We start from the raw sequence: 20,922 nt of genomic DNA on the forward strand, positions 1-20,922 counted from the left end.
AATACGAACAGTGCAGGGCACTGTGGGGCACAGTAAGAAGGCAATATGAACAGTGCAGAGCACTGTATGGGGCACAGCAAGAAGGCAATATGAACAGTGCAGAGCACTGTGGGGCACAGCAAGAAGGCAATATGAACAGTGCAGAGCACTGTGGGGCACAGCAAGAAGGCAATATGAACAGTGCAGAGCACTGTGGGGCACAGCAAGAAGGCAATATGAACAGTGCAGAGCACTGTGGGGCACAGCAAGAAGGCAATATGAACAGTGCAGAGCACTGTATGGGGCACAGCAAGAAGGCAATATGAACAGTGCAGAGCACTGTGAGGCTCAGCAAGAAGGCAATATGAACAGTGCAGAGCACTGTGGGACACAGCAAGAAGGCAATATGAACAGTGCAGAGCACTGTATGGGGCACAGCAAGAAGGCAATATGAACAGTGCAGAGCACTGTGGGGCACAGCAAGAAGGCAATATGAACAGTGCAGAGCACTGTATGGGGCACAGCAAGAAGGCAATATGAACAGTGCAGAGCACTGTATGGGGCACAGCAAGAAGGCAATATGAACAGTGCAGAGCACTGTGGGGCACAGCAAGAAGGCAATATGAACAGTGCAGAGCACTGTATGGGGCACAGCAAGAAGGCAATATGAACAGTGCAGAGCACTGTGGGGCACAGCAAGAAGGCAATATGAACAGTGCAGAGCACTGTGGGGCACAGCAAGAAGGCAATATGAACAGTGCAGAGCACTGTATGGGGCACAGCAAGAAGGCAATATGAACAGTGCAGAGCACTGTGGGACACAGCAAGAAGGCAATATGAACAGTGCAGAGCACTGTATGGGGCACAGCAAGAAGGCAATACGAACAGTGCAGAGCACTGTGGGGCACAGCAAGAAGGCAATATGAACAGTGCAGAGCACTGTGGGACACAGCAAGAAGGCAATATGAACAGTGCAGAGCACTGTGGGACACAGCAAGAAGGCAATATGAACAGTGCAGAGCACTGTGGGGCACAGCAAGAAGGCAATATGAACAGTGCAGAGCACTGTGGGGCACAGCAAGAAGGCAATATGAACAGTGCAGAGCACTGTGGGGCACAGCAAGAAGGCAATATGAACAGTGCAGAGCACTGTGGGACACAGCAAGAAGGCAATATGAACAGTGCAGAGCACTGTATGGGGCACAGCAAGAAGGCAATATGAACAGTGCAGAGCACTGTATGGGGCACAGCAAGAAGGCAATATGAACAGTGCAGAGCACTGTGGGACACAGCAAGAAGGCAATATGAACAGTGCAGAGCACTGTGGGGCACAGCAAGAAGGCAATATGAACAGTGCAGAGCACTGTGGGGCACAGCAAGAAGGCAATATGAACAGTGCAGAGCACTGTATGGGGCACAGCAAGAAGGCAATATGAACAGTGCAGAGCACTGTATGGGGCACAGCAAGAAGGCAATATGAACAGTGCAGAGCACTGTGGGACACAGCAAGAAGGCAATATGAACAGTGCAGAGCACTGTGGGGCACAGCAAGAAGGCAATATGAACAGTGCAGAGCACTGTGGGGCACAGCAAGAAGGCAATATGAACAGTGCAGAGCACTGTGGGACACAGCAAGAAGGCAATATGAACAGTGCAGAGCACTGTGGGGCACAGCAAGAAGGCAATATGAACAGTGCAGAGCACTGTGGGGCACAGCAAGAAGGCAATATGAACAGTGCAGAGCACTGTGGGGCACAGCAAGAAGGCAATATGAACAGTGCAGAGCACTGTGGGGCACAGCAAGAAGGCAATATGAACAGTGCAGAGCACTGTGGGGCACAGCAAGAAGGCAATATGAACAGTGCAGAGCACTGTGGGGCACAGCAAGAAGGCAATACGAACAGTGCAGAGCACTGTGGGGCACAGCAAGAAGGCAATATGAACAGTGCAGAGCACTGTATGGGGCACAGCAAGAAGGCAATACGAACAGTGCAGAGCACTGTGGGGCACAGCAAGAAGGCAATATGAACAGTGCAGAGCACTGTGGGGCACAGCAAGAAGGCAATATGAACAGTGCAGAGCACTGTATGGGGCACAGCAAGAAGGCAATATGAACAGTGCAGAGCACTGTGGGGCACAGCAAGAAGGCAATATGAACAGTGCAGAGCACTGTGGGGCACAGCAAGAAGGCAATATGAACAGTGCAGAGCACTGTATGGGGCACAGCAAGAAGGCAATATGAACAGTGCAGAGCACTGTGGGGCACAGCAAGAAGGCAATATGAACAGTGCAGAGCACTGTGGGGCACAGCAAGAAGGCAATATGAACAGTGCAGAGCACTGTATGGGGCACAGCAAGAAGGCAATATGAACAGTGCAGAGCACTGTATGGGGCACAGCAAGAAGGCAATATGAACAGTGCAGAGCACTGTGGGGCACAGCAAGAAGGCAATATGAACAGTGCAGAGCACTGTATGGGGCACAGCAAGAAGGCAATATGAGCAGTGCAGAGCACTGTATGGGGCACAGCAAGAAGGCAATATGAACAGTGCAGAGCACTGTGGGGCACAGCAAGAAGGCAATATGAACAGTGCAGAGCACTGTGGGGCACAGCAAGAAGGCAATATGAACAGTGCAGAGCACTGTGGGGCACAGCAAGAAGGCAATATGAACAGTGCAGAGCACTGTATGGGGCACAGCAAGAAGGCAATATGAACAGTGCAGAGCACTGTATGGGGCACAGCAAGAAGGCAATATGAACAGTGCAGAGCACTGTGGGGCACAGCAAGAAGGCAATATGAACAGTGCAGAGCACTGTGGGACACAGCAAGAAGGCAATATGAACAGTGCAGAGCACTGTGGGGCACAGCAAGAAGGCAATATGAACAGTGCAGAGCACTGTGGGGCACAGCAAGAAGGCAATATGAACAGTGCAGAGCACTGTGGGACACAGCAAGAAGGCAATATGAACAGTGCAGAGCACTGTGGGGCACAGCAAGAAGGCAATATGAACAGTGCAGAGCACTGTGGGACACAGCAAGAAGGCAATATGAACAGTGCAGAGCACTCTATGGGGCACAGCAAGAAGGCAATATGAACAGTGCAGAGCACTGTATGGGACACAGCAAGAAGGCAATATGAACAGTGCAGAGCACTGTATGGGGCACAGCAAGAAGGCAATATGAACAGTGCAGAGCACTGTGGGGCACAGCAAGAAGGCAATATGAACAGTGCAGAGCACTGTGGGGCACAGCAAGAAGGCAATATGAACAGTGCAGAGCACTGTATGGGGCACAGCAAGAAGGCAATATGAACAGTGCAGAGCACTGTATGGGGCACAGCAAGAAGGCAATATGAACAGTGCAGAGCACTGTGGGGCACAGCAAGAAGGCAATATGAACAGTGCAGAGCACTGTGTGGGGCACAGCAAGAAGGCAATATGAACAGTGCAGAGCACTGTGGGACACAACAAGAAGGCAATATGAACAGTGCAGAGCACTGTATGGGGCACAGCAAGAAGGCAATATGAACAGTGCAGAGCACTGTGGGGCACAGCAAGAAGGCAATATGAACAGTGCAGAGCACTGTGGGGCACAGCAAGAAGGCAATATGAACAGTGCAGAGCACTGTGGGACACAACAAGAAGGCAATATGAACAGTGCAGAGCACTGTATGGGGCACAGCAAGAAGGCAATATGAACAGTGCAGAGCACTGTGGGGCACAGCAAGAAGGCAATATGAACAGTGCAGAGCACTGTGGGGCACAGCAAGAAGGCAATATGAACAGTGCAGAGCACTGTGGGGCACAGCAAGAAGGCAATATGAACAGTGCAGAGCACTGTGGGGCACAGCAAGAAGGCAATATGAACAGTGCAGAGCACTGTATGGGGCACAGCAAGAAGGCAATATGAACAGTGCAGAGCACTGTGAGGCACAGCAAGAAGGCAATATGAACAGTGCAGAGCACTGTGGGACACAGCAAGAAGGCAATATGAACAGTGCAGAGCACTGTGGGGCACAGCAAGAAGGCAATATGAACAGTGCAGAGCACTGTATGGGGCACAGCAAGAAGGCAATATGAACAGTGCAGAGCACTGTATGGGGCACAGCAAGAAGGCAATATGAACAGTGCAGAGCACTGTATGGGGCACAGCAAGAAGGCAATATGAACAGTGCAGAGCACTGTGGGGCACAGCAAGAAGGCAATATGAACAGTGCAGAGCACTGTATGGGGCACAGCAAGAAGGCAATATGAACAGTGCAGAGCACTGTGGGGCACAGCAAGAAGGCAATATGAACAGTGCAGAGCACTGTGGGACACAGCAAGAAGGCAATATGAACAGTGCAGAGCACTGTGGGGCACAGCAAGAAGGCAATATGAACAGTGCAGAGCACTGTATGGGGCACAGCAAGAAGGCAATATGAACAGTGCAGAGCACTGTGGGGCACAGCAAGAAGGCAATATGAACAGTGCAGAGCACTGTGGGACACAGCAAGAAGGCAATATGAACAGTGCAGAGCACTGTGGGACACAGCAAGAAGGCAATATGAACAGTGCAGAGCACTGTGGGGCACAGCAAGAAGGCAATATGAACAGTGCAGAGCACTGTATGGGGCACAGCAAGAAGGCAATATGAACAGTGCAGAGCACTGTGGAGCACAGCAAGAAGGCAATATGAACAGTGCAGAGCACTGTGGGACACAGCAAGAAGGCAATATGAACAGTGCAGAGCACTGTGGGGCACAGCAAGAAGGCAATATGAACAGTGCAGAGCACTGTGGGACACAGCAAGAAGGCAATATGAACAGTGCAGAGCACTGTGGGGCACAGCAAGAAGGCAATATGAACAGTGCAGAGCACTGTGGGACACAGCAAGAAGGCAATATGAACAGTGCAGAGCACTGTGGGACACAGCAAGAAGGCAATATGAACAGTGCAGAGCACTGTGGGGCACAGCAAGAAGGCAATATGAACAGTGCAGAGCACTGTGGGGCACAGCAAGAAGGCAATATGAACAGTGCAGAGCACTGTGGGGCACAGCAAGAAGGCAATATGAACAGTGCAGAGCACTGTATGGGGCACAGCAAGAAGGCAATATGAACAGTGCAGAGCACTGTATGGGGCACAGCAAGAAGGCAATATGAACAGTGCAGAGCACTGTGGGGCACAGCAAGAAGGCAATATGAACAGTGCAGAGCACTGTGGGGCACAGCAAGAAGGCAATATGAACAGTGCAGAGCACTGTGGGGCACAGCAAGAAGGCAATATGAACAGTGCAGAGCACTGTATGGGGCACAGCAAGAAGGCAATATGAACAGTGCAGAGCACTGTGGGGCACAGCAAGAAGGCAATATGAACAGTGCAGAGCACTGTGGGGCACAGCAAGAAGGCAATATGAACAGTGCAGAGCACTGTGTGGGGCACAGCAAGAAGGCAATATGAACAGTGCAGAGCACTGTGGGGCACAGCAAGAAGGCAATATGAACAGTGCAGAGCACTGTGGGGCACAGCAAGAAGGCAATATGAACAGTGCAGAGCACTGTATGGGGCACAGCAAGAAGGCAATATGAACAGTGCAGAGCACTGTGGGGCACAGCAAGAAGGCAATATGAACAGTGCAGAGCACTGTATGGGGCACAGCAAGAAGGCAATATGAACAGTGCAGAGCACTGTGGGGCACAGCAAGAAGGCAATATGAACAGTGCAGAGCACTGTGGGGCACAGCAAGAAGGCAATATGAACAGTGCAGAGCACTGTGGGGCACAGCAAGAAGGCAATATGAACAGTGCAGAGCACTGTGTGGGACACAGCAAGAAGGCAATATGAACAGTGCAGAGCACTGTATGGGGCACAGCAAGAAGGCAATATGAACAGTGCAGAGCACTGTGGGGCACAGCAAGAAGGCAATATGAACAGTGCAGAGCACTGTGGGACACAGCAAGAAGGCAATATGAACAGTGCAGAGCACTGTGGGGCACAGCAAGAAGGCAATATGAACAGTGCAGAGCACTGTGGGGCACAGCAAGAAGGCAATATGAACAGTGCAGAGCACTGTATGGGGCACAGCAAGAAGGCAATATGAACAGTGCAGAGCACTGTATGGGACACAGCAAGAAGGCAATATGAACAGTGCAGAGCACTGTGGGGCACAGCAAGAAGGCAATATGAACAGTGCAGAGCACTGTATGGGGCACAGCAAGAAGGCAATATGAACAGTGCAGAGCACTGTGGGGCACAGCAAGAAGGCAATATGAACAGTGCAGAGCACTGTGGGACACAGCAAGAAGGCAATATGAACAGTGCAGAGCACTGTGGGACACAGCAAGAAGGCAATATGAACAGTGCAGAGCACTGTATGGGGCACAGCAAGAAGGCAATATGAACAGTGCAGAGCACTGTATGGGACACAGCAAGAAGGCAATATGAACAGTGCAGAGCACTGTGGGGCACAGCAAGAAGGCAATATGAACAGTGCAGAGCACTGTATGGGGCACAGCAAGAAGGCAATATGAACAGTGCAGAGCACTGTGGGGCACAGCAAGAAGGCAATATGAACAGTGCAGAGCACTGTGGGACACAGCAAGAAGGCAATATGAACAGTGCAGAGCACTGTGGGACACAGCAAGAAGGCAATATGAACAGTGCAGAGCACTGTGGGGCACAGCAAGAAGGCAATATGAACAGTGCAGAGCACTGTGGGGCACAGCAAGAAGGCAATATGAACAGTGCAGAGCACTGTGGGACACAGCAAGAAGGCAATATGAACAGTGCAGAGCACTGTATGGGGCACAGCAAGAAGGCAATATGAACAGTGCAGAGCACTGTGGGGCACAGCAAGAAGGCAATATGAACAGTGCAGAGCACTGTATGGGGCACAGCAAGAAGGCAATATGAACAGTGCAGAGCACTGTGGGACACAGCAAGAAGGCAATATGAACAGTGCAGAGCACTGTATGGGGCACAGCAAGAAGGCAATATGAACAGTGCAGAGCACTGTGGGGCACAGCAAGAAGGCAATATGAACAGTGCAGAGCACTGTGGGACACAGCAAGAAGGCAATATGAACAGTGCAGAGCACTGTGGGACACAGCAAGAAGGCAATATGAACAGTGCAGAGCACTGTATGGGACACAGCAAGAAGGCAATATGAACAGTGCAGAGCACTGTGGGGCACAGCAAGAAGGCAATATGAACAGTGCAGAGCACTGTATGGGGCACAGCAAGAAGGCAATATGAACAGTGCAGAGCACTGTATGGGGCACAGCAAGAAGGCAATATGAACAGTACAGAGCACTGTATGGGACACAGCAAGAAGGCAATATGAACAGTGCAGAGCACTGTGGGACACAGCAAGAAGGCAATATGAACAGTGCAGAGCACTGTGGGGCACAGCAAGAAGGCAATATGAACAGTGCAGAGCACTGTATGGGACACAGCAAGAAGGCAATATGAACAGTGCAGAGCACTGTGGGACACAGCAAGAAGGCAATATGAACAGTGCAGAGCACTGTATGGGGCACAGCAAGAAGGCAATATGAACAGTACAGAGCACTGTATGGGACACAGCAAGAAGGCAATATGAACAGTGCAGAGCACTGTGGGACACAGCAAGAAGGCAATATGAACAGTGCAGAGCACTGTGGGGCACAGCAAGAAGGCAATATGAACAGTGCAGAGCACTGTGGGACACAGCAAGAAGGCAATATGAACAGTGCAGAGCACTGTATGGGGCACAGCAAGAAGGCAATATGAACAGTGCAGAGCACTGTGGGGCACAGCAAGAAGGCAATATGAACAGTGCAGAGCACTGTATGGGACACAGCAAGAAGGCAATATGAACAGTGCAGAGCACTGTGGGACACAGCAAGAAGGCAATATGAACAGTGCAGAGCACTGTATGGGGCACAGCAAGAAGGCAATATGAACAGTGCAGAGCACTGTGGGACACAGCAAGAAGGCAATATGAACAGTGCAGAGCACTGTATGGGGCACAGCAAGAAGGCAATATGAACAGTGCAGAGCACTGTATGGGGCACAGCAAGAAGGCAATATGAACAGTGCAGAGCACTGTGGGACACAGCAAGAAGGCAATATGAACAGTGCAGAGCACTGTATGGGACACAGCAAGAAGGCAATATGAACAGTGCAGAGCACTGTGGGGCACAGCAAGAAGGCAATATGAACAGTGCAGAGCACTGTATGGGGCACAGCAAGAAGGCAATATGAACAGTGCAGAGCACTGTATGGGGCACAGCAAGAAGGCAATATGAACAGTACAGAGCACTGTATGGGAACACAGCAAGAAGGCAATATGAACAGTGCAGAGCACTGTGGGGCACAGCAAGAAGGCAATATGAACAGTGCAGAGCACTGTATGGGGCACAGCAAGAAGGCAATATGAACAGTGCAGAGCACTGTATGGGACACAGCAAGAAGGCAATATGAACAGTGCAGAGCACTGTGGGGCACAGCAAGAAGGCAATATGAACAGTGCAGAGCATTGTATGGGGCACAGCAAGAAGGCAATATGAACAGTGCAGAGCACTGTATGGGGCACAGCAAGAAGGCAATATGAACAGTGCAGAGCACTGTATGGGACACAGCAAGAAGGCAATATGAACAGTGCAGAGCACTGTGGGGCACAGCAAGAAGGCAATATGAACAGTGCAGAGCATTGTATGGGGCACAGCAAGAAGGCAATATGAACAGTGCAGAGCACTGTGGGACACAGCAAGAAGGCAATATGAACAGTGCAGAGCACTGTATGGGGCACAGCAAGAAGGCAATATGAACAGTGCAGAGCACTGTATGGGACACAGCAAGAAGGCAATATGAACAGTGCAGAGCACTGTGGGACACAGCAAGAAGGCAATATGAACAGTGCAGAGCACTGTATGGGGCACAGCAAGAAGGCAATATGAACAGTGCAGAGCACTGTGGGACACAGCAAGAAGGCAATATGAACAGTGCAGAGCACTGTGGGGCACAGCAAGAAGGCAATATGAACAGTGCAGAGCACTGTATGGGGCACAGCAAGAAGGCAATATGAACAGTGCAGAGCACTGTGGGGCACAGCAAGAAGGCAATATGAACAGTGCAGAGCACTGTGGGGCACAGCAAGAAGGCAATATGAACAGTGCAGAGCACTGTGGGACACAGCAAGAAGGCAATATGAACAGTGCAGAGCACTGTGGGACACAGCAAGAAGGCAATATGAACAGTGCAGAGCACTGTATGGGGCACAGCAAGAAGGCAATATGAACAGTGCAGAGCACTGTGGGGCACAGCAAGAAGGCAATATGAACAGTGCAGAGCACTGTGGGACACAGCAAGAAGGCAATATGAACAGTGCAGAGCACTGTGGGACACAGCAAGAAGGCAATATGAACAGTGCAGAGCACTGTATGGGGCACAGCAAGAAGGCAATATGAACAGTGCAGAGCACTGTATGGGGCACAGCAAGAAGGCAATATGAACAGTGCAGAGCACTGTATGGGACACAGCAAGAAGGCAATATGAACAGTGCAGAGCACTGTATGGGGCACAGCAAGAAGGCAATATGAACAGTGCAGAGCACTGTGGGGCACAGCAAGAAGGCAATATGAACAGTGCAGAGCACTGTATGGGGCACAGCAAGAAGGCAATATGAACAGTGCAGAGCACTGTGGGGCACAGCAAGAAGGCAATATGAACAGTGCAGAGCACTGTGGGACACAGCAAGAAGGCAATATGAACAGTGCAGAGCACTGTGGGACACAGCAAGAAGGCAATATGAACAGTGCAGAGCACTGTATGGGGCACAGCAAGAAGGCAATATGAACAGTGCAGAGCACTGTGGGGCACAGCAAGAAGGCAATATGAACAGTGCAGAGCACTGTGGGACACAGCAAGAAGGCAATATGAACAGTGCAGAGCACTGTGTGGGGCACAGCAAGAAGGCAATATGAACAGTGCAGAGCACTGTGGGGCACAGCAAGAAGGCAATATGAACAGTGCAGAGCACTGTGGGACACAGCAAGAAGGCAATATGAACAGTGCAGAGCACTGTGTGGGGCACAGCAAGAAGGCAATATGAACAGTGCAGAGCACTGTGGGGCACAGCAAGAAGGCAATATGAACAGTGCAGAGCACTGTGGGACACAGCAAGAAGGCAATATGAACAGTGCAGAGCACTGTATGGGGCACAGCAAGAAGGCAATATGAACAGTGCAGAGCACTGTGGGACACAGCAAGAAGGCAATATGAACAGTGCAGAGCACTGTGGGACACAGCAAGAAGGCAATATGAACAGTGCAGAGCACTGTGGGACACAGCAAGAAGGCAATATGAACAGTGCAGAGCACTGTGGGGCACAGCAAGAAGGCAATATGAACAGTGCAGAGCACTGTGGGGCACAGCAAGAAGGCAATATGAACAGTGCAGAGCACTGTATGGGGCACAGCAAGAAGGCAATATGAACAGTGCAGAGCACTGTGGGGCACAGCAAGAAGGCAATATGAACAGTGCAGAGCACTGTGGGACACAGCAAGAAGGCAATATGAACAGTGCAGAGCACTGTGGGACACAGCAAGAAGGCAATATGAACAGTGCAGAGCACTGTATGGGGCACAGCAAGAAGGCAATATGAACAGTGCAGAGCACTGTGGGGCACAGCAAGAAGGCAATATGAACAGTGCAGAGCACTGTATGGGACACAGCAAGAAGGCAATATGAACAGTGCAGAGCACTGTGGGACACAGCAAGAAGGCAATATGAACAGTGCAGAGCACTGTGGGGCACAGCAAGAAGGCAATATGAACAGTGCAGAGCACTGTGGGACACAGCAAGAAGGCAATATGAACAGTGCAGAGCACTGTATGGGACACAGCAAAAAGGCAATATGAACAGTGCAGAGCACTGTGGGGCACAGCAAGAAGGCAATATGAACAGTGCAGAGCACTGTATGGGGCACAGCAAGAAGGCAATATGAACAGTGCAGAGCACTGTATGGGACACAGCAAGAAGGCAATATGAACAGTGCAGAGCACTGTGGGACACAGCAAGAAGGCAATATGAACAGTGCAGAGCACTGTATGGGACACAGCAAGAAGGCAATATGAACAGTGCAGAGCACTGTGGGACACAGCAAGAAGGCAATATGAACAGTGCAGAGCACTGTGGGGCACAGCAAGAAGGCAATATGAACAGTGCAGAGCACTGTGGGACACAGCAAGAAGGCAATATGAACAGTGCAGAGCACTGTGGGACACAGCAAGAAGGCAATATGAACAGTGCAGAGCACTGTATGGGACACAGCAAAAAGGCAATATGAACAGTGCAGAGCACTGTATGGGGCACAGCAAGAAGGCAATATGAACAGTGCAGAGCACTGTGGGACACAGCAAGAAGGCAATATGAACAGTGCAGAGCACTGTATGGGACACAGCAAGAAGGCAATATGAACAGTGCAGAGCACTGTGGGGCACAGCAAGAAGGCAATATGAACAGTGCAGAGCACTGTATGGGGCACAGCAAGAAGGCAATATGAACAGTGCAGAGCACTGTATGGGACACAGCAAGAAGGCAATATGAACAGTGCAGAGCACTGTGGGACACAGCAAGAAGGCAATATGAACAGTGCAGAGCACTGTATGGGACACAGCAAGAAGGCAATATGAACAGTGCAGAGCACTGTATGGGACACAGCAAAAAGGCAATATGAACAGTGCAGAGCACTGTGGGGCACAGCAAGAAGGCAATATGAACAGTGCAGAGCACTGTATGGGGCACAGCAAGAAGGCAATATGAACAGTGCAGAGCACTGTATGGGACACAGCAAGAAGGCAATATGAACAGTGCAGAGCACTGTGGGACACAGCAAGAAGGCAATATGAACAGTGCAGAGCACTGTATGGGACACAGCAAGAAGGCAATATGAACAGTGCAGAGCACTGTGTGGGGCACAGCAAGAAGGCAATATGAACAGTGCAGAGCACTGTGGGACACAGCAAGAAGGCAATATGAACAGTGCAGAGCACTGTGGGGCACAGCAAGAAGGCAATATGAACAGTGCAGAGCACTGTGGGGCACAGCAAGAAGGCAATATGAACAGTGCAGAGCACTGTATGGGGCACAGCAAGAAGGCAATATGAACAGTGCAGAGCACTGTATGGGACACAGCAAGAAGGCAATATGAACAGTGCAGAGCACTGTATGGGGCACAGCAAGAAGGCAATATGAACAGTGCAGAGCACTGTGGGGCACAGCAAGAAGGCAATATGAACAGTGCAGAGCACTGTGGGGCACAGCAAGAAGGCAATATGAACAGTGCAGAGCACTGTGGGACACAGCAAGAAGGCAATATGAACAGTGCAGAGCACTGTATGGGGCACAGCAAGAAGGCAATATGAACAGTGCAGAGCACTGTATGGGGCAATAAATATTCAAAAAAACACTTAACCTACTGATGTCTCAATTAATTTTACTTTTATTGGTATCTATTTTTATTTTTGAAATTCACCGGTAGTTTCTGCATTTCCACCCTAGGCTTATACTCGAGTCAATAAGTTTTCCCAGTTTTTTGTGGCAAAATTAGGGGGGTCGGCTTATACTCGGGTCGGCTTATACTCGAGTATATACGGTATGTTTCTTACGTCACAGCATTGCAATAAAATGCAATAAGAGGCAATTGAAACATTGTAACTAATCCAAAATGGAATCAGTAAAAAATGTCAGCTAACATTGGAAAAAATAAGCCATTACACAGAACCATATCATTAAACCCCTTCATGACTGAAAGCATTCTCGTTTTGGCATTTTAGTTTTCTGCTCCTTTTCTTTACAGAGCCATAGCTTTTTTTATTTTTCTGTAAATATGGCCATATGAGGGCTTTTGTTTTTTGCGAGACAAGTTGTTGTTTTGAACAACACAATTGGTTTAAACATATAATGTACTGTAAACTGGGAAAACAATTCAAAGTGTGGTGAAATTGCAAAAAAAAGTGCAATTCCACATTTTTTTTTGTTTTGCTTTTTTACTGTGTCCACTAAATGCTAAAACTGACCTGCCATTATGAATCTCCAGGTCATTTTTTCGGCCTTACTAACTATGTTACTATTGTATCATACAATTATTAGGTTCTGTAGAAGGACGTAGATCTGGGGATTTATTATGATGGAATATAGGCTGAACTGGATGGACAAATGTCTTTTTTCGGCCTTACTAACTATGTTACTATGTTACTATGTTACTATTACGAGTTAAAAAAATTATAAGCAAAGCCGTTAGCCCAACTATGTTCGTGGTGCTCAAGTAGGGTCCGTGTGAAGTTAGATATAGACTTGGCACACACTATATGGATACAGTGGAAGAATTTAATCAAGTGCACTACATACAGTACTTTGCTCTTGGTGGTCACTTGGTGAAGATGCTCTAGTGTAAGGGTTATAAGGTCAAAAGAACACATATTGAGAATTTATTTAAAATGAGAGCAAAACCCTGGTAAATCACTAAAAAGGGTGGGTCGTAGAGGGACTCAAAGGCTTTTGGGTATTCTCTGGACCTTCAAGTTCTCGGTGAGGGTGGCACAATGTAATTCAACGTTAGGGCACCGTCGTAGTTCTCTCTCCAAATCTCGACCTCTGGTCTCCTTAGGGGGGACTCTGAGAAAATCACTAGATACAGTGGATTGTGCTATAATGTTCAATGTTTGTTCAGTATTATATGAGAAAGTAAGTGAAATCATTGCCCAGAGAATAGTGTGCTTAACGTAAGGGTTAATACAATTATAACCAAATAACTATGTTCAAGGTGCTCAAGTAGAGTCCCAATCCGTGTGAAGTTAGATATAGACTTGGCACACACTATATGGATGCAGTGGAAGAATTTAATCAAGTGCACTACATACAGTACTTTGCTCTTGGTGGTCCCTTGGTGGAGATGCTCTAATGTAAGAGTTATGAGGTCGAAAGAACACTTATTGGGAATTTGTTAAAAATGAGAGTAAAACGCTGGGGAATCACTAAAAAGGGTGGGTCTTAGAGGGATTCGAAGGTCTCTGGGTATTCTCTGGACCTTCAAGTACTCGGTGAGGGTGGCACAATGTAATTCAAAGTTAGTGCACCCTCATAGTTCTTTCTCTAAATTTTGACCTCTGGTCTCTTTAGGGGGGACTCTGAGGAAATCACTAGATACCATGGATTGTGCTATAATGTACGAAGTTTGTTCAGCATTATATGAGAAAGTAAGTGAAGTCATTGGCCATACGATAGTGTGCCTAACGTAAGGCTTTATACAATTATAAGCAGAACCGTTAGCACAACTATGTTTGTGGTGCTGAAGTTGGGTCCCAATTCGTGTGAAGTTAGATATAGACTTGGCACACACTATATGGATGCAGTAGAAGAATTTAATCAAGTGCACTACATACAGCACTTTGCTCTTGGTGATCCCTTGATGGAGATGCTCTAGTGTAGGGGTATAAGGTCGAAAGAACACAGAGTGAGAATTTGTTCAAAACGAGAGCAAAACTCTGGGGAATCCATAAAAAGGACTGAGTCGCAGAGGGACTCGATGGCCTCTGGGTATTCTCTGGACCTTCAAGTACTTAACAGCATTAAATACAAAGTGTGTGGTCTAAAATCAATTGTAGTAAACTTGAAAATATGGGACTACAATTGACATGGGATTAGACAGTTTATCGCATGTTTCTCGGACACACAAAATGAGGACTGATGATATAATAGAGAAGAAGAATAAGTGTATTGCAAGCAGCAGGTGAAGATGATAATGGGGCTGCTGACAACTCAGAGGCGTAGCTAGGGTTTTGGCCCGGGGGCAAAATGTCTGAGTGGGCCCCTAACCAGGTAATCCTGATTAAAGCACGGTGACACACCCTAATAGTGGATGTAGGAGATGACTGTGCTCTTACTGAAAATAATCTCTATATAAAGACCAACATGGATATTACTGCCATATGGTCAGTGGTAGATACAAATCCTACAAAACATATAACTGATTACTGCACAGGTGTAGTTGGTGACTTACAGCTGACGTTCTTTCTGATGAAATCATTCACTTTTCACATTGTTTCCATCTGGCCCAGACCGACGCAACAGATTCTTCCAGCCAGGACTCATCTGCAGAGAATATAACAAAGACTAATTTCGCTTTTGATATTCCAGCCCCATCACCATCTATCCCCAACCTGCACAAATGCCCCACCCTGCTGATACCCCAATGCTGAGCCGCTGCTGCCCTATGTGTCCGTATTACTGCAGCTATTGTGTGGCACTATGTGCCTTCTAAATTCTAAAGCAGCCCTATAGAATATAGTAATGCTGGGTGCAAGTGCCCTAGAAAAGTGTCCACATTTTGTCCCATATAAAGTAATATTGCCCTCAGTCACAGTAACCTGAGTTCCCCTATAACAATAAGTGCCCACTTTACATTTAATAATGTCTAGAGTCTCCCCCTGTACAGCTCCCCTATACACAGTATGATGTGCTCTTATACACAGTATGATGCCCTCTCTCTGTATACATACTGACCCCTTAGTATCCCCCAAACTGTTTGATGGCTCCAACACTGTATGATGGCCCTCTGACTGTAATCTCCAGTGTATGATAGCCCCCTAGATAGCCACCTTATAGTATAATACACCAGATAGCCTTAATATAGTATGATGCAGCCCCCGTAGGCAGACTCTATATAGTAAAATGCAGCCCCCATAGACAGACTCTATAGTATAATGCAGAACCCCCATAGGCAGACTCTACATTATAATGCAGCCCCCATAAGCAGACTCTACATTGTAATCCAGCTCCCCATAGGCAGACTCTATAGTATAATGCAGCACCTCATAGGCAGCCTCTATAGTATAATGGAGCCCACATAAGCTGACTGTATTATAAGGCAGCCCCCAAGGGCAGACTCTAATATAATGAAGTCCCTAAAGGCAGACTGTAATATAATGTACCCCCAGGCAAACAGTAATGTAAGGCAGCCCCCATAGGCAGACTGCAATGTAAGACATCCCCCATAGGCAGACTGTAATGTAAGGCACCCCCCATAGGCAAACTGCAATGTAAGGCAGCACCCCCATAGGCAGACTATAATGTAAGGCAGCCCCATAGGCAGACTGTAATGTAAGGCAGCACCCCCCATAGGCAGACTGTAATGTAAGGCAGCATCCCAATAGGCAGACTGTAATGTAAGGCAGCACCCACATAGGCAGACTGTAATGTAAGGCAGCATCCCAATAGGCAGACTGTAATGTAAGGCACCCCCCATAGGCAGACTGTAATGTAAGGCAGCACTCCCGATAGGCAGACTGTAATGTAAGGCAGTCCCATAGGCAGAATGTATTGTAAGGCACCCCCCATAGGCAGACTGTAATGTAAGGCACTCCCATAGGCATACTGTAATGTAAGGCAGCACCCCCCATAGGCAGACTGTAATGTAAGGCAGCCCCATAGGCAGACTGTAATGTAAGGCAGCACCCCCATAGGCAGACTGTAATGTAAGGCACCCCCCATGGGCAGACTGTAATGTAAGGCAGCATCCCCCATAGGCAGACATTAATGTAAGGCAGCACCTTCCATAGGCAGACTGTAATGTAAGGCAGCACCCCAATAGGCAGACTGTAATGTAAGGAAGCACTCCTCATAGGCAGACTGTAATGTAAGGCTCCCCCATACTCAGACTGTAATGAAAGGCACCCCCATATGTATACTGTAATGTAAGGCAGCACCCCCATAGGCAGACTGTAATGTAAGGCAGTCCCATAGGCAGACTGTAATGTAAAGCAGCACCCCCATAGGCAGACTGTAATGTAAAGCAGCATCCTCCATAGGCAGACTGTAATGTAAGGCGGCACCCCCCCATAGGCAGCCTATAATGTAAGGCAGCACCCCAATAGTCAGACTGTAATGTAATGCTTCAACCCCATTAGGGAGACTGTAATGTAAGACAGCACCCCCATAGACAGACTGTAAAGTAAGGCAGCACCCCCATAGGCAGACTGCAATGTAAGGCAGCAACCCCCCTAAAGCAGACTGTAATGTAAGGAAGCACCCCCTATAGGCAGACTGTAATGCAAGGCAGCACCCCCCATAAGCAGACTATAATGAAAGGCAGCACCCCCATAGGCAAACTATAATGTAAGGCAGCACCCCCATAGGCAGACTGTAATGGAAGGCAGCCCATAAAAAAAATACTCACCTTACTTCCTTCTGGCTCCTGCACTGTTCTGAGTTCCCACTCATTAGTGTGAAAATATTGTAATTTTGAAATTTTCAAAATATTAATTTGTATATGCTTAAATCAGATAAGTTAGAAGGGTTAATAGTTGATCAGCAACTTTCATTTTTCCAACATAATTTACAAAACCAATTTTTTTTATACAAAATATTGAAAACTGACACCATTTTTAAAAACTGCACCCCTCAAAATGCTCAAAATCACATTTAAGAAGGTTATTAACCCTTCACGTGCAGCACAGATATTAAAGCAATGTGGAATGAAAATATGGTGAAAATCCACCACAGGTGACCTCATGTTGGAAATTATACTTCTCAAGGTGTGGTGAGCACCTGAAACCCACAGGGGCTTCACCGAATTCTATAATATTGAGCCATGAAAATGAACGATATACGTTTTATCATCCGCTTTCAGGTCAAAGTTTCCCATAAACTTACATCTGTGACTCCTCTTCTGTGGTATAAGAAGTAAAGAATCCGTGAGCTATCGTGTATGTTGGAGAGACCACTCAGCATATACGGGACTGCATTTCAGAGCACAAATCTAGAATTAGGTGTGGCAAAAAGTATTCACTGTGTAAACGTTTTTATTGTAAAGTTCACAATGTGTCTCAATTGTGATCCCAGGTATTGGAACACATCCTGAATCCTAGAAGAGGGGGTAATAGACTTGAAATAATCAAACTTTGAAAATCCTAATGGATCCAGACTTTTGAAAATAATGGGCTAATTAGAGATTATGAAATTTCTAGTTTTACTTAACATGCTTTTAATTTTATATTGTATTCATTCTGTTTTTTTACTTTATTTTACTTACTTATTTAGTGCCATTAATTCCACTACATTTTACAGACATAATCATCACTGTCCACATTGGGGCCCACAATGTAAATTCCCTATCAGTATGTCTTAGGATTGTGAGTAGTGATTCGTTGCTTGGGTTTTCAAGAGCACGCTCGGGTGATCTCCGAGTATTTGTTAGTGCTCGGGGATTTAGTTTTCGTTGCCGCAGCAGAATGAATTATGGCTGCTAGACAGGCTGAATACATGTGAGGAATGCCTGTTTGTTAGGGAATTCCCACATGTGTTCAGGCTGTCCAGCAGCCATAAATCATGTAGTTGAGGTGAGGAAAACTAAATCTCCGAGCACGAACAGATACTAGGTGATCAACCGAGCGTGCTCGGAAAAACCCGAGTAATGAGTACACTCGCTCATCACTAATTGTGAGAGGAAACCAGAGTACCCAGAGGAAACTGGCGCAAACACAGGGAGAACTTGCAAAGTCCTTTCAGATGTTTTCCTTGGTGGGTTAGATCCAGCCAGGACCCAGGTGCTGCAAGACTGCAGTGCTAACCACTGAGCCACCGAGCTAGACAAAATTAAATGGCTTCATCATCATTCATGCTGTGGACGGGAATTATTTTCATCTCTAATGTGTTTTCTTTTCTTCTGACTCCTGATAAATGATATTTTTAGTTTAATTTCATTTTTATTTTTTCCTTTAACCCCTTCCCGACCTTTGACGCATACGCTGCGTCATGAAAGTCGGTGCCATTCCGACCTATGACGCAGCGTATGCGTCATGGCGGAATCGCGTTCCTGCAGGCCGGGTGAAAGGGTTAATTGTAATTTCACCCGGCGTGCAGGGACAGGAGGAGTTGTACTTTAGCCCAGGGGGGGTGGCTTCACCCCGCCGTGGCTACGATCGCTCTGATTGGCTGTTGAAAGTGAAACTGCCAATCAGAGCGATTTGTAATATTTCACCTAAAAAACTGGTGAAATATTACAATCCAGCCATGGCCCATTGGCCATGGCTGGAAACACTAATGTGCCCCCACCCCACCGATCGCCCCCCAGCCCTCCGATCTGTGGTCCGCTCCCCTCTGTCCTGTGCTCCGCTCCCCCGTCCTCCTGTCCGCTCCCCCTTGCTCCAATCCCACCCCCCTGCACTCCGATGCACCCCACTGCACTGCGATCCATCCCCCGCACACCGATCCACCCCCCCGCACACCGATCCACCCGCCCGCACACCGATCCACCCCCCCATGCTCCGATCCCTCCCCCCCGTGCTCCGACGCCCCCCCCCGTGCCCTGATCTCCCCCCTTATACTTACCTAGCCTCCCGGGGTCCGTCCGTCTTCTTTCTTGGGCGCCGCCATCTTCCAAAATGGCGGGCGCATACGCAGTGCGCCCGCCGAATCTGCCGGCCGGCAGATTCGTTCCAGAGTGAATTTTGATCACTGTGATAAAACCTCACAGTGATCAAAAAAAAACAGTAAATGACCCCCTGTTAGGGGTCGAGTTCCCGCTCCTGCACAGGGAGAATCTCGAGCCATCTCTGCTGCAGTCTCCCATTCCTGTCCAGCCGCAGTGGAGTCTGCTCAGCGAAGACATCGGTCCCAGCGTCTTGCTCAATCTCACTCTGTTCTAAGAGTTACTGCTGCTTCTCCAGCTTCTGCCATTAAAGTCAGTGCTGGTCAGCGGCGAGCGGACTTCTCTGGACTAAGTCCTTGTCTGCACACACTGAGCATGCCCAGGGCAAGATCTCCCGTTGGAGATCGAGGGTCATGTGCTCAGTCTCTGCGGCACATTCCATTGGTCCTTTTGGCAGGTCTTGGAAGGGCAAAAGTTCTGTAGCCACTTCCTGTCCTGCAACTATATAAACTGCGCATGACCGCACGGCCATGCGCTAGTATTGTTTTGAAATTATATGTGTGTGTGTAGATGGATGTATGTCGATGGATAAATGCTCCTAAATATCCCTCCCTAGAGTTGTTGACTGCTCGCGGATGTTCGTAGCTATCTAGCGCCCGACTAATCATCTGTGCAATACACACACTACAGCGTCCAGTTGCTGTGTTCGCCTGTACGGCACCGTGCGCTTGTCTAGCGCTTTCCATATCCAAGCCTGGGTGGTTAGTGGTGTCTGTCAGTGCGGCATTGCTCGCACTTCTGTGCCTATATCATACTATCCTGTTTCCTTACACACCCAGTTGCGGTGTAGTGCCAGCAAGGGTCTAATCTGACTTCAATCCCAGTTGGGATAAAGTTCGCTGACTACTTGCTCGCGCTTTATGTGCGGTACCGCGGTCCTGTGACGTAACAGGATTGCTTCCTCCACGCTGGGTGAGGTTGAACCCACGTGTGTGTACTTTAGAGTACCGTCATATAGTCTGCAATTTACTAGCAGCAGGTTTTCACCTGTACTGTGGACCCCGGACTGCGAACGCATCTATATCCTCTTTCTTAGTGCGTTCCGTCAGTCTAACACCCCCCCCCTTTGTCACCCCCATAGGTAGGGACAATAATAAAATAAAGAATTTCCCCCCCCCCCCCACTAAGGTTGGAGTTACAACTAGGGTTAGGGTTAGGGTTAGCGTTAGGGGTAGGGTTAGGGTTAGGGGTAGGGTTAGGGTTAGGGTTAGGGATGTGCATACGTATTCTGGTCCTCTGCTGATTTTTCCGCAGCGGATTTCATAAATCCTCAGTGCTAAACCGCTGTGGATTTATCGCGGATTTACCGCGGTTTTTCTGCGCATTTTACTGCGGTTTTACAACTGCGATTTTCTATTGGAGCAGTTGTAAAACCGCTGCGGAATCCGCAGAATGAAGTGACATGCTGCGGAATGTAAACCCCTGCGTTTCCGTGCAGTTTTTCTGCAGCATGTGTACAGCGATTTTTGTTTCCCATAGGTTTACATTGA

Source organism: Ranitomeya imitator, chromosome 1, assembly GCF_032444005.1.
Source record: "Ranitomeya imitator isolate aRanImi1 chromosome 1, aRanImi1.pri, whole genome shotgun sequence".
NCBI lineage: Eukaryota > Metazoa > Chordata > Amphibia > Anura > Dendrobatidae > Ranitomeya > Ranitomeya imitator.